Genomic DNA, 21,534 nt, shown 5'->3' with positions numbered 1-21,534 from the left:
TAACATGTGGTTAGATACGATGCTTTCCCCTGCCTCCTAGCTGCTACAAAGACTGATGATCCAGTAGGAACGGGTAGATTTGGGGTTAGCAAAATTAGATTCTTTTTATAAGGGAGTGTAGCTTTCAGAAGAGAAGTTGGCTAGTTACTGTTGCAGTTTATTTTCATGTATCTTTTAATCTCACTGTAGTCTTTCAGATTAATAATATTAGTAGTCTTTCAGATTAATAATATTAGTATTTGCTTAATCAGAAGTGGAAAAAAGTTTAAGAAAAAAAAAAGATGTTGTATGTTAAATGGTAGGGAAGAAAAATGCAGTCCTTTTAAAGTAAAAGCTATGTGGTAAAATGTTCCATGAAATAGCTATCAGATGGTGTTTTCACCCAACTGAAGTCACTCATGAAACTCCCATTGTCTTGGAAGGGGTTAGCAGTTAGTAATATACTTTAACATGTAACTTCTGTCAAGTCATTCAAAACCTTTGGTTGCAGGCTTTCTCCAGCACTATCATGCTTATTTCATAAAAACATTCTATGTCTTGGATTTACAAGTAACATTTTTTGTGAAGGACTGTTCCACAGTACAACCATATGTGTCAGTAAGGAGCAGCAGTTATGACCTTAAATTGGAATACTGTTGATAATTTAGGTGTCTGGTTGTTTAGTCCAATGTAGGTAGTTGTTGCAATTCTCCTTTGTATCACTGTTAACTGAAACAATTTTTCCTTTGCATTGCATATTCCAAGTGTGTAACTCCTAAGAGACAGGCTGTATTAAATAGCTTAGTTATTAAGCTGTGTAGTTAGGAAGTTCAATCATATGTCTTGTCTCATAATTTTTAACATTTCTGGAAAAAGAGAATGAGGGAATAGGATTTTTGGGCTCAGTGTTATTACATGTTTAATGTGCAAGAATAAGTAGATCTCTGTTTCACAAAATCTAGTAATGTATCCTAGTATGGGCTTCTGTTCTACAGCTGAAGAGCACGTGACTGCTCTGATATTTATCAGTGTTTGTAACACGCTTGCATAGTGAGACTCCAGCCTGCTCTCCTTAGGCACATACAGAATGAAGGCTTTACTCTGCCAATATTTCCAAGAGACTTAAGGATTTTGTTTGTTTATTTCTGGTTCTTCCAGATCATTCTGGCTAGTTTGAGTAGGGTGACTTCTGGTCAGTAAGAGTGGTCTGGCTGATATAAGGTGGAAAGACTTTTACTCTGCTCTTTTACCACTGTTGGATAAGGGAAATAAGAAATGCTTTCTTAATGTTTCTAAAGGTACTCAGGAAGTTGGAATAGAAGTTGCTGCAGTCTGTCCTACTTCCAGTTAAGGATTGGGGGTTTTTGTTTTTTTTTTTAAATTAGTCTTTCACATTTGAAAAGCTCTCTTTGAAGTCTTCAGGGCTAACCTGTTGGGGTTTGCTTTGTTTTGGTTTTCCCCAAAATGGAAGTCTTTGCGTTGTGTGGGAACTGATGATACAAGTTTCTCCAGTCATAAAGAACCAGATTTGCAAGACATAACTTATTTTTCAAGTATTTAGCACTTGCTTATATCCATAGATTTACGTTACACTTACAGTTCTAGGAATGCAGTACTGTAAGACCTATTGTTCCCTTTTTAGAGTTGGTTTAAACGTACTTAAATTATTCCAGACAGATATTTGTAGAACTTGTCCTTAAAGACCTTGAAGAAGAAAAACTCTGACACCTCTGTAGGTGGGAGTGAAGTTGCAGAAAGTGAGAAGCTTTCTCACTTCGGTAGTGAGGGAGTTTTTTTTTTCGTTTCCAAATAAATATTTTTTGCTGGAAATCAAGCTGCTGATTATAAGAACTTGCTTCTGGTAAACTTTACACTCTGTCACTTAAGGGTATATTGTTCCAGTTGTAAGAACATTGTAAATATGGTTTCTGCTTCAAAAACTGCCTGTATTGTGGAAGAACCATCCTGAGAATTTGTTTTAGTTTTGTGAAGACCTTTCTGAGTAACTTGTAAAACACTTAAGAAATGCAGAGCTGAACCTTAAGTAGTGTGTTCTGTTTGTTACTGGACACTGTTTTCCAAACAAAAAGCCTTTTAAAAATTTTTTTTATTAGATCTTTGTAATCAAAATACTTGATTTTGGTTTTGGAGCATAATAGGTTGATAATTTGTACAGTTTATGTTCAAAATTTGTGTGTTAGTTACAAGTTTGCATTTAACTACTCTCTCTGTACAGACAATTTGTCACAACAGGAGTTTTTTATATCTTCAGACAAAAAGCTTAGTAGCTTAACTTAAAATAACTGTGCTTTAAAGTTACTTTAATGCTCAGATGCTTAGAATGAATTGAGTTCAACATAGAAATGCAGAAAGATCAGCTAGTACAATCCTCTGCCCTTTGGAAGTGTACTGAGATCATTCCCTCTGATGACGAAGTTCCTCTGTTGTGTTGCTTGTTTCAGCAGCTCATCACCCCACGGTTAAAATTTTACCTGATTTATCTATTTTATTTATATATTTTTGCTTTGCATTAAGCTGGTTGCTTTGTGTCTTGTTGCTTCAGAAAACAGTTGATTCTCCTTGTAGTGGTGTTTTATCTATTAGATTGCTGTTAGTTGCTCTCCATATTTTATGGTCTACTGAACCATCATAGGACATAGGAATATGAATGTTGCCAAGATAGACAATTTGATTGTCCAAGATTTTAAATACTTTTTAATTGTTCAGATTTAAATACAGTATTTAAACACAAATGTTTGTTTTGTTTAGTGGGTGCTCATGTGCCAGACAAACTAGTGGTAAAGAAGGGTGAAAGCCTATGTTTTAGAGAATATGTCAGTAGCAGAGCAGTGGGATTTTGTCAGTCTTTTACGGCTTTGTTGTGAGAAATGCCTGATTCAAGTCCCTAAAACATAATGATTTGAACTTTGTTTCAAACACTCGGTTAGAAAATTTAAAAGTCAAAAAGGAAGTGAGCATTTTTGAGAGTTTGACTGTTGGTACAAAAATGGTAACATCCTGCTTCTTGTGTTGTTTTTTGTTTTATTGGTGCATATATATATGTACATAAGATCTGAAGTGTCTCTGTACTATTTCTAGTATAGGACAGAAAAACAGGGATATAGCCCAAATTCAAAATTGGAGGAGCTATGCAAGTGGGTTACTGTGCCACATACAAATACATCAAAGGGAGAGGAGTGGTAGAGCCTCCCCCGTATATTTGTGTTTGAAAGAGACTCCCTCTGTACAGTAGTGTTGAAGTTAGAAATTTTATCTCCACAGCTAAAGAGTCTAGAAAGACCAAAAATAGATACTGTCAGAGAAGATTTGCCATGCTGGTTATTTACTTATTAATTAAATGCTCTAAGAACATTTCAGATTGCAGGTATGCAGTGAGTGGAATTGTGCAGGTGTATTTTCTGAATTTAATCCTGTTTAGTCCTTCAATTTGTGACCTGGATGATAGAACAAAGCAGATTACTAACTGTCTGGACAGTGTAGATCTGGGAGGGAATATGAGCATTAGAGTGTGAAATGGTCTTGACAAATTGGATGAATGATCTGAACTATATAGGATGCAGTTCAGTAAAGAGAAACGCAATACGTTGGGTAGCAACAATAAACTTAAATATGAGAAGCAACTGGCTGGGCGACAGTTCTGCAAATAAGCAGCTGTATCACAAAATGAACACAAAGGAGGCATGACAGTTCTATAAAAAAACGAGTCATACTGGGATGTATGATCAGGATTGTTGTTGTGTCTAAGATATGAAATTCTTCTGCAGTACTCAGCATAAAGCCTCAGATGATGTACTGTCTCCATTTTTGTTACTCTACTTCAAACAGATTTGTACCAATTGAAGAATATTTAGAAAAGAGTTGCAGTAATGACCTTTGAGGAAGGACTGAAAGAATTGCACTTGTTTAGTCTATAGCAGAGATGGGGAAACATAACAGTAGGCTTCAAGTATGGTAAAGATTGCTACAGAGAAGAATGTGGTAAACTGCTTTCTCTAGGTAGGATAAGAAATAGTGGTCCTAAAGAGCACAAAAGGAGATTTTGATGTTAGGAGAAACTTTTCAGCTCTGTGGGTAGATAATCACAGGGTTAAATATCTGAGGGAGGTACTGGGATATCTGTTGCTGAAAGTGCTCTAGAAGAGGTTAAATAACCTCCTTTTAGAGGTAATTTAGGTATAGTTGATCTGACCTTGGCACAGGAGGTAGGATAACTTGCCAGCATTAGCGCTCTCCACATATTTATGATTTTTGTGATATTGGTGGCCATGATTTAAAAAAACAAAACTTCATGGTGGAGCAAAAAAAAAGTTAGTGATGTGACAAGTTTGTAAGGTTTAGTTTAAAAAAAAATCAAATGTGTAATGTAATATTGAAAATACGTTTAATAGGGTCTTCCTTGTAGGTTTATTATCTTTGACTTACCTTTATGTGTTATTTATGATCCAGTAGAAATAAACTGATCGAAAGTCAAAGTCTTTCAGAAGACTTCGTTGAAGAGTAGCAAAGTTCAAAAGATAAGGTCTAGGGAGCCAGAGAATCAGGTGCATCCCAGGCTCTGAAACAGGGCTAATCATACACCTTCACCTTCTTTCTGTAAAATTGAGATAACAGTTATTATCCGAGAGATATATTTTGCGGGATAATCATCACTTAGAAAGTATCTTCAGGTTCCTGAAGAGTTTGTTATATAAATATGATGTTATTAAAATCAGTTTGTGTTCTGTGAATTAGAAACAGATTACAGTCTTTCATGCCCATTGCTCTGTTGTAGTCACAATATGGAAAAGCCTGAATAGAAATGTTTGCTTTCTACTACATACACTCGTTTTAAACAAAATTTCTCTATGAGAATTTTTTAGGTGATTTAAAAATATGTGATTAAATTGGAAGAAGTAACCTTGACACAAATGAGCTGTTAAAGCTTTTTAGGATTAGAAGCATTGGGCAATTTGATAAAACTGTTTTTGGAACGAAATTCACTGTAGTGAATTGTTCTGCACTTTTTCTGTTCAAAGTCAGCTGCCTGCATTCCATGTGACCTGGTTAAAGCTTTTCTCATTTTTGAAATTTGACAAAGCTGCCTTGGGCTTAATGACGAATGAAGGATAGGCTCTATGTCTCATACATATGTGCTCTGTAATTAGGAAAAGTGTTAAAACAAATTCTGATGCCTTCCTGATGTGTAATAAGAGTGTAGAGGATTTAGATGAAATAATGCTTTCAATCTTTTACTGCCTAGTTGTAATTAGGCTTTTAGGGCGTTCTTCCATCTGACAAGTGATATGGATCAAACTTTATGTATAATTTAACTTAAATAAATGTTATCTCATAGCTGTTAATGAGAATCCTATTTCTAAAAATCAGAAAAGGAAGAAAGCCAACACTGTTCACTATATTAGAATGATATCGGAAAAGGAATTTATTCTTTCCTCAAATAGTTTAAGTCTTCCAGGGATTTTGCTTATGTGTATCACTGCAGTACAGAGGCGTTTTTGTAGAGTAGAAGAAAGGGGTCATAGTATCTAATGCAGTAAGGGCACAAAGGCTTAAGTCTTAGGCAGAGACAGGTGCACCTGTTCCCTGAGCTCCACCTGAAGAGCTGTGACTGAGAAGAAACTATCAGACAGAACTGTCTGAAAAGCCTGTTTTAACCTGGAGTTTGGAGAAGTATTTCTTGCAGCGTGGATGGGGGGTGTATATAGACAGTGACGGACTAAAACCCGTGGAGTGGGAATCTATTAACACTACAACAGATGATGGGGTTGGCTTGCTTGTTTTTTTTCTGTTTCCAAGTATACAAAATTTCTTTGCCAACTTTAAAAATTGTATTTTATTAATCATTCTAAACTTAGAATGTATTGGTACGTGGTTTGTCTTCCACCCACTACCTTCTTTTCACTTACTTGCACTTTCTTGGTACATGTCTCTGAAAGTCAGAGTATAACTAGCAGTGAGTTTTACTGGTTAAGATAGAAAGCTACTACAGCTTATGATTTTTTTTTTTAACTAGTTTTCTGTTTTTAGCAGAATCATGGTGTTTATTGCATCAATTTTCTGGAGATTCCGCTATGTCCAGTGCATTGCACAAAATGCAGAAAGGCCGAAAAAAATCATTATTCGCATTATCATTGTGGAAGCTGCAGTAATACAATTACTTTTCGTATATGCTTGTGCAGTTTTAAATCCATATGTGAGGAAGTGGCTTCTGAAAGAACAAACTGTAGTTATCTCATTTCTCTTCAGTGAGGTCAGCTGAGAATTTCTCTGGATCGTATAACTGGGAATCCACTGATCCTTTGTTAAGAGGATTCCTAAGATACTTTGGTTGGAAAAGGTTCTTTGCATAGCTGCCATGTCACAGCCAGTGCTGAAAAGGACAGTGAGAAACATTTACTCTTTGTATGATGTCCTAGTACAAATAAAGCTTCTCCCTCTCCTCACCCCCCCCCAGCCCCAAAGTGAAGTCAGTCTTTTTCAGATTTCTTTTCTTACTTTACAGTTAATTTCAAGACTTTTTAGGTGCAAAGTCTTAGTGTGGTTCTTGACATGTAGTTTGAGGGTCTTAATTGTTGCTGAACCGAAGAGAATTTTGCAAATCCTCAAGAATCCTTTATATTTCATTCTCATAAAAGGATGGCTTTTATTTTTTTCTCCTATCAAAATCCTGAATGTAGAGAGGGAATCTTTTGGATATGGAGGTAAAGGCAGGCCAGTTAATGTCGTTTTATCCAGTGTGACTTGTGTCTCATTGATTTTCCACTTGAGGGGTAACTCTGGTGACCAGACCTTTGTGTCCTGTTTTTAGGATATAGCTCATAATTGATTTTAGTTGCAGTTAGATCGACTACCTTTTTAAAAAACTTTTGTTAGATTGTTGTATGTCTGTGTTTACTTGGCCCAGGAAATTCTCCCAAAGAAACGATTCCAAAACATCAGGAGATTCTCCATGAGAAACAGGAGGGCTCTGGAGAGGCTTACTGCATAATATTGTTGGTACCATTTGCAGTTTTGATTCAGGTGTCACTACAGCTTTGTTATATGACTGGTACCAAATAATCATGTGGACGTTTCTTCTCATCCTCTCCGTTCTGTCAGTAGGCCTGACCTGCAGAAGTGGCATGAGCTAGAATTTAAGTTCTCTTTGCTTATGCTCCCTTAAATATGTCCTTTACTACGCATGGGCTATAGTTAACAGCTTCCCTTGTTGGTTAGCTCCTGCTCTACTTTGAAACAAAAGTTTGCTTTCCTCATGCTTGAATGAAGAAATGAACTTCTGTTGAGGTCTGGGCAACTGTTTCTTTTTGACCTTCACTGACTATGTTTTCCATAATGAGAAGATGTCAAAAAGAACCCAAGGGTTTGAATTGGTAACAAATCAGGGTATAGAAGGGCTTCTTTTTTTTTTGTCTCCTCTGATGCCTTTTTTGTGCCTCAGGTTCTGTCAGTGAAAACTTGCATCAACTGGATTTCAGTTAAATTTTCAGTAGAATTTTAACAGTTTTATATTTGAATGAACAGTAAAACAATGAAAGTGAAGTAAAACAGATGATGCTATGACCCATGCTTTGCAGAAGCAAATATGAAGAACATTTCTCCCAAGGAGTTCACAATTGCAGTATAATATAGGTTATAGTTGGGCAATACAGATAGATGGAAACAGTAAGATGGTTGGATTATTTCCTGTGCATCAGTTATAAAATATTTTTATCCTCATCATGGAAGATTATAAGTGTAGCAAGCGCAGTTGCTTCTTTTAACTTGGAACTCTAAAGTGTGAAGGAGGGCCTGAGAGTAAGGCTTCATATTACAGCTAACCTGATCCAACAGCTATCTGTCACCAAAACACATAGTTGTGACCACTGCTTTCCACTGGCACCTGTGCTCATTTCACTACTACAGTAAGCCTGTTTAGGGAGCTAAACCAGCAGAAAAATAATAGCTCTTTTGTTAGGGGTATGTATGTTCTAAATCAGCTCATTGTGAGGTCGGATTGAATACTAAAGCAAATGCATGGGAAAAATCAGGATGATGTGCCTGAGGGTTGCAGGGGAGTGGGATTGCTCTTTTTCATAGATTAAATCACTTAACAGTAAACTGAAACCTCACCTGGGAAGTCCTGTTGCAAAATTAAAGGAGGAGTGGTTGAAGGCTCACCAGAGTGTGAATCAACCCTGCTGATAAGGAGTGTGGCTTTGTTTGCTGTGTTAAAAAGACAGAGGGAAAGTGATGTCTTGAACAAAGCAATAGACTAAGGAAATGCTCTTTGGAGAAGTGCCTAAATGGATACAAGTAGAGCAGGGTTAGAGAAACAAGCATTGTGGTAATTAGGATGCAAAACGATGAGATCCTCATGAGAGTTACCCACTTGGGGTAACAGTGGAAACCTTTCTAAATCCAGCCAACTGCTGAAAGAGGGTTCAATCACTAGAAAACGTGTTTGCTGTTGGATCTTCATAACCTTCATTGTCAATGAAACGTGTAACCTTCAACATAGGCTCCTGGACTGGCACAACATAGTTTTATTTATGATTCAGCTAACTCACATGTGGATTTACGCTTTTGTTTTGTCAGTGGCTGTTTAAATACACAGACATAGTGGAGTTGCTGTTCCTCACCACTAAAAGTGAATAAAAAAATGTTTTTATGTTTTCCTCAACTGAGCAAGGATGATCCAAACTATGTGCATGCAGAACTCCAGAATGGAAGTAGTGCCCACCTTAGCTGGCACATGATTTAAGAGGGAGATTTTCAGTCAAAAGAAGTATGTCTTTCAAATGTTAGAAGATGGTCAGAGCTGTTAATTTTGATCAAATACTTCTAGAGTAGTGATATTTCAACAAAATTATTTCAATGATTGCAGAAAAAAACCCTCTGCTCTGATAATAGTCTAGAGATTATACAAATCTGGTGACTCTTGTTTTCACCACCGTCTTGAGTCAGAGTTGTAGACAGATCTCACAAAAGTGAGCGAACAGGTGGTAAAATAGAAGCAGAAACTCATTTTCCGATGTGCGAAGTAACACAGGAGAATAAAATAACTTTGTGCAAAAACCCCCGACCCTGGCGTTAAATCAGCTGTTGCTGCTCAGGAAAGTGTTCTGATAGACATTTCTGTAAAAACATCAACTTGGTTTTCACTGGCTGTCAAAAAAAAGTAAGTAGTGTTCAGTATTATTAGAAAGGGGTTATAACATAAAACATTACTATTCTGTGGTAAAAATCCATGACATACGTAGGCCATGCTTTGAGTATGATTATCCTGCACTGATCTGTCTGCTAAACTTAGTATAGAAAAGGGCAACAAGAATAATCAAGGGTTTGGGTTAGCTTCTCTATGCAGAACACCAAGGAGATAAGCCAGATAATACCCATTAATTCTGGGAGTGTACTGTAAAGGTATGTCCCCAGGTCTGCCATGCTATACATGGTCACTATGTTTTAGTACTTTCTGTGTTTCTAGGTACAGTGAAACTATTTTTTAAAAGCATGGGAGTTTTATATATTTTTTTTCTCCTGTTATCAAGAAAGAAATGTGTTTAATTGTGTATTGCCCTAGGAGAGATAATGTATCATTGAGTTATGAGGGCTTTGTGTATTCAAGATACAGCAGAGGCTGCTTAGGGGCTATATTCTTACTGTATTTATTTTTCTTTTTTATGGCAAAGAGCATGCAGTGGGTAATACAGTTCATAGCCGAATAATTTCGTATTTTTATGAAGACATTTTACATATTCTCCAAGAGAACTGATTATCAGTTATTTTTTGATAATACTTTTAAAAAGGTTAAGTAGTTTTATAGGTGGCATGTAAATTACATTTGCCAAGTTAATCCTTGCTTAATACTTGATGTCAGCTCTTCAGAGTTATTAAGTAAGGAATAAGCATAGCACTTGGCTTGACATAGCACTGTTAAATTCCTTAGAATATTTTGAAAAGGGGCCTTAGAAGGGGTCAGTAAGGCTTTTTTAGATCATCACTATTTAAAAAAAAAGCTATAATCTTCTGCTTGTTACCTTTACTCTATAAATGCAGATATGTATATGACTGTCAAGGTGAATGGATGTGATTTCTAACTTTGTAAGTACTTTTACTGATTATTTTCAAATTCATACTGTAAAGATTCCAAACTGTATCTATGGCAAACTCAGAAAGCTACTGGACAGATTGTTTTTGACCTTGTAAGAAATAAACGTTTGAAGTAATCAGATCTCTGTAACTGAATGTTTCAGAGGGATAAAAATCAGAAAAAAAATCCGTTTTACATTATACTTGTGTAAGTCAATATACAAGTCCATAGTGAATAACTTAGCTGTTTAGTCTAAGCTTTATCTAGTTTCATCAGATTAGAAGTTTTTAAATGTGTTGTCACTTGATACAGTGTGTGGGCAGTCTGGTGTGCATTTCAGAGGCAAAGCCCATGCCTGTGGAGAGCAAGAACTTAACTGCAAGTGCGGATCTTGTACTGCTGTGTTGGGTTAGCCATTTAGGAGACTGACTGATCTCTGGCAATCTGCTCATGTTTGCTTAGGATAGGTATGGAAATTATATAATTCACACTCGCTGACCCAGCTTCTGGCAGCTCCTTCCTGTTGCCTGAATCTGTGATAAAATATGCTGAAGGTAGATGGTAGCTCTCTTTTCCTTTGTTCTTGCTTTTTGAGGAATTCTCTAGTGGCTGAACCTGAAACTTAAATAGCCTTTTTATGTTTCTTCAGTCCTTTTACCTGCTGTTACAGAGTAATTGCTAGGAATGGTAGGATGAGCATCTCCTTTTTATTTTTGGAAATAGATTTTATTAAGAATTTTAGATGCCAGAGCCAGACATGCATTTTTACATAAAAGATTAAATGCTCTAATTGTTACTTTATTAAAATATGATCATAGTTTACACTGTATTATTGAATTAATATCTGATGGAGTATAAAATCAGTGAAATATTACTGTAGTCAGGAGTTCTATCATCTTGAGACAAAGGGTGAAAGTCAAAACTGTCAGAAATTATTTTCAGAAAATTAAAATGAGAAAAGGCAAGATCTTATTTAAAACCTTGAGGTTTCATATGTTCTGTTAGGGTAGGTAAAACTGCAAAACATATGCCTAGTTGCTAGTACTGAGTGTATCCATTTGAAACATTTATGACATTGTAGTTGAAAAGGCATACTTTGTTCATGCAGTAGATTTCCATCATTGATAATACCAGGGATGTCTTTTTTTTTTCTTTATACCTGGAAAATTGTACGTAGGAAAAGTCATAAAAAGTGAAGGAGAAGGGGGAGCTCTGAGTAAAACACAAAAAAAGTGCATTGAAAGCAGTAAGGAAAAGGAGTTAAAACTGAAGTTGCTGTGAGAGTTGCATTGGGTATCTAACCTTGCAGCTTTTCCTTTTGCCAGGCTATGGATCCTTATACTGATTTGTAAAAATGAAAAATTAGAATTCTCTTTTACAAACACATCACTGGGATAGTTTGAATGCTAAAATTTATGGGAGCTCAAGGGAAGACAGGAAAAATTCATGGAAGAGAAATCCTTTGAAGTTTAGTAAATAGATGGAAATTACGTATGACTTAAGACGACCCTGAGCTAAAAATAGTTGGAAGTTGAAAGGTGTTTTATACAGCAGCTCTTCCCTCGCCATCTGCTTATGGCTGCTGTTGGAGACAAAGTACTGACTGGATAGACCTTTGGTCTATGTGAGGAAAGAGGTTTGAAATTAATAAAGTTAATAATAATTGATTTGCTGTTAAAGTTGAGGAAGAAGTTTTGAAAATGTATACTCAATTAACATACAAAGGGAACTGAGTGTATATGTGCATAGGTGGCAGGTATGTTCATGTGCTTAGGTGGTAATCGGTAAGCCCCTTTTGCTCTGTAGATGTAGTGCAACATCTCAATTTCTGGAGCATGGAGCATATTTAGAAAGTACTTCATAAATCATTCAGCAAGTGGGAAGGTATAATAGAATCAGAATTAATTTTTCACTTTTTGGGCAGTCTTTTGTTTTATGCTTGAACAGTGAGCATAGTTGTGAAAGTGAATTGTCTCATGTAAGTGCAGGAAGTCATAAACGTGAGAACTGCAAAACAAAACAATCCTGAAAAACAATAGTAATCAAAGCAGAATACCTGGGTATTCCTTGTGTCACAAAGTTGGGTAAAGGAAGCAAAAAGAAAAACATACAGAGGATAAACTGTGATTGCATTTCAGCAATGTGTTGACAGGTTAATGGTATGTTTAGAGTAACAGTGTAAAATCTTAGAAATGCATTTTAAATCCATAAAATATGTATATTCACAAGTTAATAAGATACCTGGATATAAAACAGCCATTGCGTAGTTATACTGTGTGAAAAGTTTTACTCTTCTCATTGAATCTTTCAAGAGAGTTAATTTGTGACTTGTAAAGATTAAAAAAGTATGAATCAGACTGGTCTGAGTTTTTACTGTGCCAAGGGCTGTAGAAACTGCAAAACTGATGAGCAAGCCTGCATCTAGGTGAAAAATGTAAGTGGAGCAAGCTTCAAGATTATTTATCATTGGTCACAAGAAAAGCAAAGATCTGCAGTTCTGGTAGAAAAAAAAATATTATTCTTCTGGGTTTTTTACAAGGTGATAATGGCATTTTATGCGAAGGCATTTAAATGAAAAAAGTGGTCATATTGAGAAAGCAAGCAGTAACTAAAAGGCTGAGATTTTAAATGTAAATGCAGGCCAAACAGAACTTTCTTTGTATTTCCATTTAGTACTGCAAGCATAGGCAAGGCAGAACACAGAAAACCCAAGAAATTAAATGCAATGTATTGTTTATCAGTGAATGTACTGGCCTACAAAGACTTTCTGAGCAGAGCAAGAGAAGAAAGCAAAATAGCAATCAAGGAAATAAAAATGATACATGATGCAATCATAGTCCTATGTGAATTATATATATTAGAATAAAAAAGGAAAATAGCCTACCATTGTACTGGTAAAACAAAGACATTCTGGCCAGCTGTCCTATCTGGAAGTAGCTGGATGTAGACAGAAGCAGCTTAGACAAAGTAATTACTAATTGAACTGGGACCACTGCTACAATAAGTTTATTTTTTTTACATCAAGGCCTCTTACCAGTAGGTATGCTGTAACTAAGAAGAAAAGGTATGCAATAATGTTCGTATTGGAAGTTTTGTTTTCTGTGCCCAGAGACAGGACAGCAATCAAACAGAAAGTCGCTGGTCACTGTTACTTTAAGAGCTTTTCGAATAATACACTTAAACACCTTCAGTACTTGCTGGTTGAAACTTCAGGAATCCAAGTAGACTGAAATATCCATGATGGTCTTTTTATTCGGAGTACTTAAATACAGACTGAACAAAGAATGACAACATCAAACTATACAGGGGTATGATACCTGTCTGCTTAACAAGCTCAGTGTCAGTTGCAAAGCAGAATTTGGAAAGAATCTAAGAATAAATAAGATATTGTTTGTAAGTGCTGATATCTGCTGTTGTTTAAGGATGCCCAAGCACAGGAAGGAAATTTCTGTCTGCCTTCAAGTACTTCTGGGGAGACAGGCTCATTCTTGGTGTAGAGGATGCTGGCATCCAGCTCACAGAACAGGAACCTGCGCAAAACTGCTTTGAAAGACTACCTGCAAAGGCAAAGCTGTTGTGTATGGCTAAATGCAGTTAGCAGTTGTGCTGTGTATTAGACCAAACAGCAAAAAGAAATAATGAAAATAAACAATATCCTGTATGGAATGCTGTAACAAAAAGTAGGGATGGGTTTTTGTGGCCCAAATCACTGAGAACTGTAACAATGTTGAGGTTCTAGCATAGGGGTATATCAGTGAAACATTTCAACAGCTGTAGTAGCTCGGACTTTCCACAGAAAACAGATGGTTTTTTGCTTGCTGTGCACCAAAGATTTGACTCAGTATAACAAAACGGGTTGCAATATACAATTTTATTAATATATCAACATTAGTCATAACACAGCCATGTGAGCATTTAAAAGAGCTAGGGCTCTTAACACAATCAAAAAGCAACATGAGGCAGGTCATGTACAGTTGGACTCAATCTCAGGGGTCTTTTACAGCCTAAATGATTCTGTGATTCAATGGTAGCAGGCTTACTACAGTATTTAAATTCAAGGTTACAGCATAGTTTGTCTTACAAGCTAGTCCATTACTTCCTAGACCCCCTAGCATGTGAGAACGCATCTACTTGGTTGCATGGTGGTTATTATACCTGTAGTATCAGCTCGTGTGGCAAGGGATGCCTGTAGTTCTGGGAGCATGAAAACACATCTGGTGAGAAGACACAGCAGGGTCGCAGCATAGCTGTGACAGGCTTCATTTCTTTTGTTCGTAGATGTTGGGATAGTTCTGGGTCCCCCCTGCCCCCAGTCTCTCCAGAGTGTGTTTTAATCATTTAGAGCTGTAATTTAGATCAGTCCTTTAGCTTAGGCAAGGTGTCCCCCTGTTTGTTTACCATTATCACTGAGTAACTTTTGAACCTCTTGGCCAACTTAGCAGCCCCACTAAATTTAGCTGGGGGTGACGATCTCAGAAGTGTAAAGAGTTTGCAGCTTTCGTGAAAGTTGGAGTTCTGGTTTTAAGGAGGATTGCAGTTTGAGCCCAGCAGTTACCTGCTGTACGTGGTTTGCTAGCAATCAGGTCAGTGCGTGTATAGATGAGAACTGGCCACACCATCCTTGACTTTTGGAGGTGGCCAGAGAGGAGCATGAAGGTTTTCAAAATGTTGGAGGTGAGGTGTGGGATGTCTGGCAGAACGGGGTTGCATTTAGGACTACAAAGACCCAACACATAGGATGGCAGTTCTGCCGGTCTGCTTACAGAATAACATGTTTATCTCCTAGATTGAGTCAAAAGTATTATCAAATGGAAAACAAGGGTTAAAACCTTTTTAATGAATGGCAATAACTGGAAAAGCAGCCTTCCTTCTCACCCTTCCCCCCCCCCCCCCCCCCGTTTGGAGACACACAGGACATCTCAATTTTTCACCAAAAATTAAAAACAAAGCCATTTTGATTCTGATGCAACAGTCAAAATATTTTACAGGAAGCACTACATACTTCACGCTCCCGTTTTCCAAACCCTCTGCTTTGGTACTTGCCTTAGTACCCATGCAACAGCACTTCAAGCACAACCCATACAGAACACCTGGTTGTGTGTATGTGGTACTGCTGTATCTTGTGCATCAGTGTTTGTCATTATGATAGCCCTCTGAGGCTTATGTAGCTGATGCTGTAATTTTGCATATAAAGAAGTCTATTAATTGCTATATTTCAAATGCATGCCCTTAACTGAAAATCATCTGGGGTAAAAATACATTCTATACAGTATTTCATATAATATGCATGTTAGAATGTACTGCATAAGGCAGCATGTTTGCAATCACTGTTCCAAAAGTAAATCAGACAGAGTAGGTATTTCCAGTGTAGTATTCTGCAAAAATGAACAGACTGGTTTATCTTGGGGTTTTTAGGAAAGTGAAGGAGCACTGTTTTTCTTCATCAGGTTCCTTATCATCTGTAAGCTGTTAGCGGGGTTATTAAATACTTGATGACTCCTTACAATTGCAGCCTACCTGTAGGGAAAAAGAAATGCCTTTTTTATGCGTGATATTTTCTTCATATTGCAGTAGTAATTTCATCTGGAAATAAATAATGTTTTTCCTTTTTATTAATATAAAACTATGTCCTAACTGTGGTTAAGATATTAGATATGTATGGAGTCTATTCTGCTAGAATAACATTTTGATAAATGGTTACTGTAGTCAAGTTAGTGTAATTAATTTTATAATGAGCTTTTCAAGAACCTGTGTAATTTAATGTATCTCAAAGATGTTAGTCACATGTTTTGGTAATCCTGCACAGGAGATGTTCTGTGGATAACAGCAAAGCTATTTAGCAGCTGAATGGTTTCAAGTGAAAAGTGTATTGTCATTTTAGAGTGGGACTTGCACCTAGGTTGATATAGCGGAGTGGGTAGGTGGAGTGAGAAGGGTATAGAGTGATGGCCAATTAGTGAGCTTAAGCATGATTTTTTGAAATAGGACATGAAAGTTATTTGCGTAGTCTGTTTTTAGTTTTCTTGGTGAGTTAATTGTATCAGACAACAGTTACTTTATTGACTGATTACTAAGTTCGGTAAGGGTGTTTAAGTAAGGCTACTGTCTATTAATGCTAAATGCAATATGCATTAAATGATGTTGCAGTAATTGATCCTTTTGCATTTTTCTGATAACATGAAGCAGTCCTACATGTTGTGTTGAAGTGTGGAGTGTAGTTTATTGTTCTTAGGGCTTTGGTACCACCTTACAAAGTTCACATCTTCACCTTTGGTTCTGACCACAAGATCCCACTCGTGCTGCAGCACGTTGTCCTTTATATGGCACACAGGAAAAATTGATCCATCTGGACCTGTCTGATAAGAAAAAAGGGAAAGGTGATATTTTAATCTCAACCCTGTTTGTAGATTCATTTTGTAGTATAGTTCCACAAATATTTGTGTTGACAGAGTTGTCACAAGTATTTGTGACAGATAGTTGGGATGGGTGCTGCGGTGGTGCGTATAGCTTAGTTGTGACTAGGTAAGATCCCAGAATCTGTCAGGCAGGCCTGCTGATTCCAGTTATTTCCAGTTCCAGTTTCCCTTTTTCACAGTTGTGGTCTTTCTGTCTTCTGGCAGTTCTTCAGGATTTCCGGTCTGTTTCTTTCTCCAGTTGGCATCCAGTCACTTTGCTAATGTAGCTGCTCTCCTTACCTAACCATTCATGTTTAGCATTCCCCTTAGCCTGCCTTCCTCATAGCTCCACCAGGACTTCTGTTCTCAGGCAAATGCTTCTCTATGCCAAATTCCAATTTCTTACTCCAAAACATGGAGGTAGAAAAACTTCTTGGAGAAAAAGTCAGATGTGTCTTAAGCAGTAAGAGGTTTTAAAAAAAAAATCCATATTTGTGCACAGAAATGACTAATTATTTTGACTGAGAATTGAGGGGAGAGACAGCAGGGGGGAATACCCGTCTGAGGCAGATGCCTCAATGTGTGATTTCAGCGCAAACTCTTAATTTGACCTAGATATAAGAAACGGAAAGCAGTTTAGAGTTTGTAAGGAGAAGAAATTTGATAGAGTGGTTACTTTTCTAGAGTTTGGTTGTACGGTTACACTTATATAACTCATTTTTAGTTTTCTATGAAGTAACTTTGTCACTTTAGGTGGGAATATTTGAGTGGAAAAGGGGTGATGCCTCTATCGTACCCATCCTCCCAGTAAATTTCACCATGTAGGTAGCATAGAAGAGTGAGAAATACCAGTGCAGTCAGTCGTTTTGATAACCCACTGGTGACTGGAAGGGATACAAAGGAGATGTGCATTGCTACTCGTTGTCATGTAGTTTGCTGGTTTGACCTTTTTCTTTATATTGCTGTTTTAGGGAAAGAGGGGTCAATGTAAGACAGTGATGGAGAGGGGGAGGTTAAGCTTTTGTTTGTTTTCACACATCCTATTTAAGTAGCAGATTCAGCTTACTTGCTTACTCTTCCATTGCTTCCCCCTCCCTAGAATTTTTTCCATAAGAAGATTCTTCCGAAATATTTTTTTTTTTCCTTTTATGTAAGAATAGGTTTGTCTGGCCTGTGAATCCATCTATTTTAAGGAAGAAAATGACCATATTAATCTGTCCCAGTTCTCTCTCAGTTTTAATTTTTTGATAAAGCATGTCCCTGCTAGGTTGGAGTGGTACAACTTTTAAAAACTGTTGATAATTTTTTCCTGCTATTCTACATTTTTCTCTTTTCTTTATTTTCTTCTATTTCATCTAGCTATCCTTATATGTAAGGAGAAAGTAAATATAAGTAGTCCCATTATGAAAAACTGTATTTTGACCGTATGTAACATAATCTTACTGTGTCAGAGACGGCTGGAATCTCAGAGTAATTGCAGACCACGGAGCCTTGTAACATTTATTTATTTTTACCTTTACTACATTTAAACTTTCATTATAGCTTTAAGCTGCTTATTGTTATATATTTCAAGTAAGATCTTTGTAATGTCTTTTGCTGGGGGTTATTTCTATCATTTGGAAGTATTGCTTATTTTGGTGTAATGTAAAATCAGAAAAATATAGTGCCTTTTCCAGAAAACTGATTTCTTGCTAATGTAGTTATGCTATGCTCAGTTATGTGTGGGAAGAGATGCTGGCGTACTCTAGATGTGATAGACTGGTGAATATACTTTGTTAAATGGAATTCATTCCTAATTTTGTAATACCACTTTGCTAGGAAGTGATCTGCTTTATATGTGGCGATAAACCAAAGTCTTTATAATCTGATGTCTGTGCAAGTTCTCCTGTATTCAAAGATGCTATTTTTTTTGTCTTGGGCAAATACTTCTGTAAAGGATTAGATTCTGTTTACATAAATAGCTTCTGCAGTCTTCATTTTATACATTAAACTTGCCATTTAAAAAAATCTGCTGTTTTAAATAACATACTGCTGCTCTGCAGAGAATTTAAGAATTGCTGTTTTATACCACAGAGATACACTGGTTTTATTTATTAGTTGAAGTTATCTGTGAATATCTTTTCTTTTGAGATATTCACTTACACAGCACTGTGGGTGCTTAAATTGTATAAAGTCTAATTGTTTTTTTCTATGTCACTGAAATAATGTGGTCTGGAGTGTATAGCTGATAAGAAGAAAGATAATGGTATAAAGATCAGGATATTTCTAGGCAATTGGAACACAAAAGCTTATTTAAGATACCTTTGGTGTAATTCTCTGTGGAAAGTGCAAAACCAGAAGATGTAGTTTTGCACCCCCCACCAAGGGCCATGAAGCATATACAGGGTTCTGCTAACAATTAGAGATTGCATGCATGTGTTCCTGCTTAGTGTATGGATGTTGTAATTGGATAAAAATTTATGACACGCTCATAGTAGATGGTAACAGGAGATTCATGATAAATTATATGCTTTTTCTTTGTTAAACCACTTCAGTGTAGGAAGACTGAGTTACAGATACAGGGTCAGGTCAAACTCAGGTTTTGTCAACTGACTGATTTGTGGGAGAAGTGGAATTCAGAAAGAGGCTTGAGAAAAGCAAAGTTTGACCATCAGTTTCGTATCTGCACTGGGACAGACCAGTAGCAAGTTCCTAGCGGACTGCCATTTGCTAAAATGCAAATAGTGGCCCATGGCTCAGAGTGATTTCTGAGAGATTCTGAAAGAGAAAAACAACATTTGTAGGTTCAGAAATATGGCAGACTCTGCTATATTCTTATGTAAAAGTCACAGTTATGTTAATAGAGTTTTATATTAAGTGCATTGTAACAGCAGTCTAGAAAATCACTAGGTCTATGGAAGCAGGATTTCATAAATTAATAGTTTGGGATGAAATATAGAATAATTGAGTGTACATTGTCTTATTCTGCGCAGTCTTATACTCTCAAGTCACACCATATTATGGTCATTGATACAGATTTGTTTTCTTTCCCAGAAAATGTTCTGCTTTTAGATATTAGTAAGATGTGTGTAAAAGTCATGTTTCTTTTGAAGTGTTACAGTTTGAAAAAGATAATGTATAATCTGACACACATTTTTAAAAGAATAAAATACAATGTTTTAAAAAAGGAATGTACATTAAGGACTCATAAGTTCTGAGGACAGAAATAAGCATGATCAGAGTTTTATGACCAAAATAAAACATTCTGCAGTATTCCTTTCAGCCAGAGGCAGGGAAGGTCCCACAGATCTAGAGCAGAAAGAAAATAGGGAGAGTGCAATTAAGTGTGTGTCACATTTGCTCTTGTAAATGGTAACTACACCAATAACAGATATTGTTTCGGAAGTAATTTTGGGATTTACTGCAGTATGGAACTAGAGAGTGCTGCTGTCGGGTGTCCGCAGCTGCAATATCTGAACACTGGAAAAAGTTTCAATCTTTATCACCACGCACTATTATTGAGCGTGAATGGAAACTGATTATTAGATGAAACTCAAAAGAATGGGAAGACAACAGATAATTTCTCTTCATATAAGATGATGATTCATTATACTCTAGATGAGATGAACAAATTACTTTCTAGGGTTGAATTGTTGTGGAAGGCTGTAGCTATTGTCCATTTTCATAAAATAGTGACATCAAATAACTATTGGAGGAGTTTTCATGTTGCAAGAGTCTCCCCCCTGATTTTTTTTTTTTTTTTTGTTTAATGTTGTAGGTAATGTTAGTATATCCGTCATAAGTACCATATGTATAAAAAGTACCATCACACAATCATAGTGTAGAGGCTTTCGTTGCTTTGCTGCTTTCAGGTCCTATACAGTGATAACACCCAGTACATTCATGTATTGACCTCTCTACTGTTTCTTTTCTAGCTTAGAGTGACATTGAACATATGTTTAACCACGTATCTGTTTCTTAATTCTTGGGGTTCCTTTAAACAATCTGCTTGTTTCCCAGATACCCAGTACTGGCTTAACCCGGTGAAGAAATTCGTTATTCTGCGTATTTAGGAAGGAGTTTCCTCATTTTGCCGTCTTTGTCGATTTCCTTCTCTATGTAAATTTGTTCCCTCTGTACTAGAGGTTTGCACACACACAGTTCAACATTCACTAGCTTTACTAAATAGGTTTCTGGTTAAGTTAAATAAAAATTCTAGTGTAATTATATGATTATGATGGATATCAGTAGAGTCTGCCTAAAGCTATGTAACACTGTAAGGGTGCTAAAATGCATACCCTGGAACTCCGTTCTGTGCTGTCATCAGATTCTTGATTGTATGTAGGATGTATTGAAAATTTCTGTAAGCAGTCGAACTTCAGTTTCACTCTGAAGAAGTTCCATACTGATTAATGTATGACCATTCCCTATAAGGTTTCAGCATCAACACTTGTTTGCTGACTACTTACACAGGTCCTTCCTCCCAAAAGACAAGTTCAGAGTCCCGTTCTTACTTCAAAGCTTTGTCTTTGTCTGCATTACATTCTACTTCTACCTATAACTTCGTAATTTCTAGTGGGCTTTTCATACCAGGCCATGTTGTTTCTTAGCTGATTCTTTCTCTTTAGACTTTGACTCTTTATTCCAATATTCTCTTTCTGAAGTGTAGATGTGGTTCCCTGAAGAATGGCTTAGACCGAAAACTGTGTTTAGTTTCCCTTGCACTCCTCATTTCAGCTCATAAATATCTTCTAAAATGAGTGATGCCCAAAACGTTACTCTTCTGTTGAATTTGTCTGCCATGGAAGATGTGGTTGTTCTAGGTGAAAAAAGTCATTCTGGTTATGAGATGTAGAGAAATAATAGTCTATTTCAAGATTATTTTTTCAAGGAAACTTCTGGGAGAAGTTGTTTAGTTGTTCCTTAGTAAGCTATTGTGAATGTTGTTTTCTAGTTTTTAAGCAGTAATTAAGGTGTAGACATTTCGGTGTATACTAAACAAAAAACCCTGACTAGTTAAAACTTGTATGTTTCCCACCTCGGCTTCTCCTCTTATGATGTTTACACGTTGTTCTTGCTGTTTCTATAATTCTG

General features: G+C 36.6%; 1 protein-coding gene across 8 annotated transcripts in view; it reads left to right on the top strand.

The window, feature by feature from the left end:
• The window catches only part of ZZZ3 (zinc finger ZZ-type containing 3), a 67,830-nt gene that overhangs the window by 6,440 nt on the left and 39,856 nt on the right, over window positions 1–21,534 (top strand). Inside the window, exon 1 of one of the 8 annotated variants that reach the window (XM_075424743.1) lies at window positions 10,056–10,077. The exons of the other annotated variants lie outside the window; for them this stretch is intronic. The gene's annotated coding sequence lies outside the window, so the exon portion shown is untranslated. Of the gene's footprint in view, window positions 1–10,055; window positions 10,078–21,534 lie in introns of those variants that run through there. 8 annotated transcript variants of the gene reach the window in all.

This window comes from Opisthocomus hoazin, chromosome 6 (genome assembly GCF_030867145.1).
Source record: "Opisthocomus hoazin isolate bOpiHoa1 chromosome 6, bOpiHoa1.hap1, whole genome shotgun sequence".
NCBI lineage: Eukaryota > Metazoa > Chordata > Aves > Opisthocomiformes > Opisthocomidae > Opisthocomus > Opisthocomus hoazin.
The sequence above is the reverse complement of the archived record's forward strand: the minus strand, read 5'-3'. Positions and strand labels throughout refer to the sequence as shown.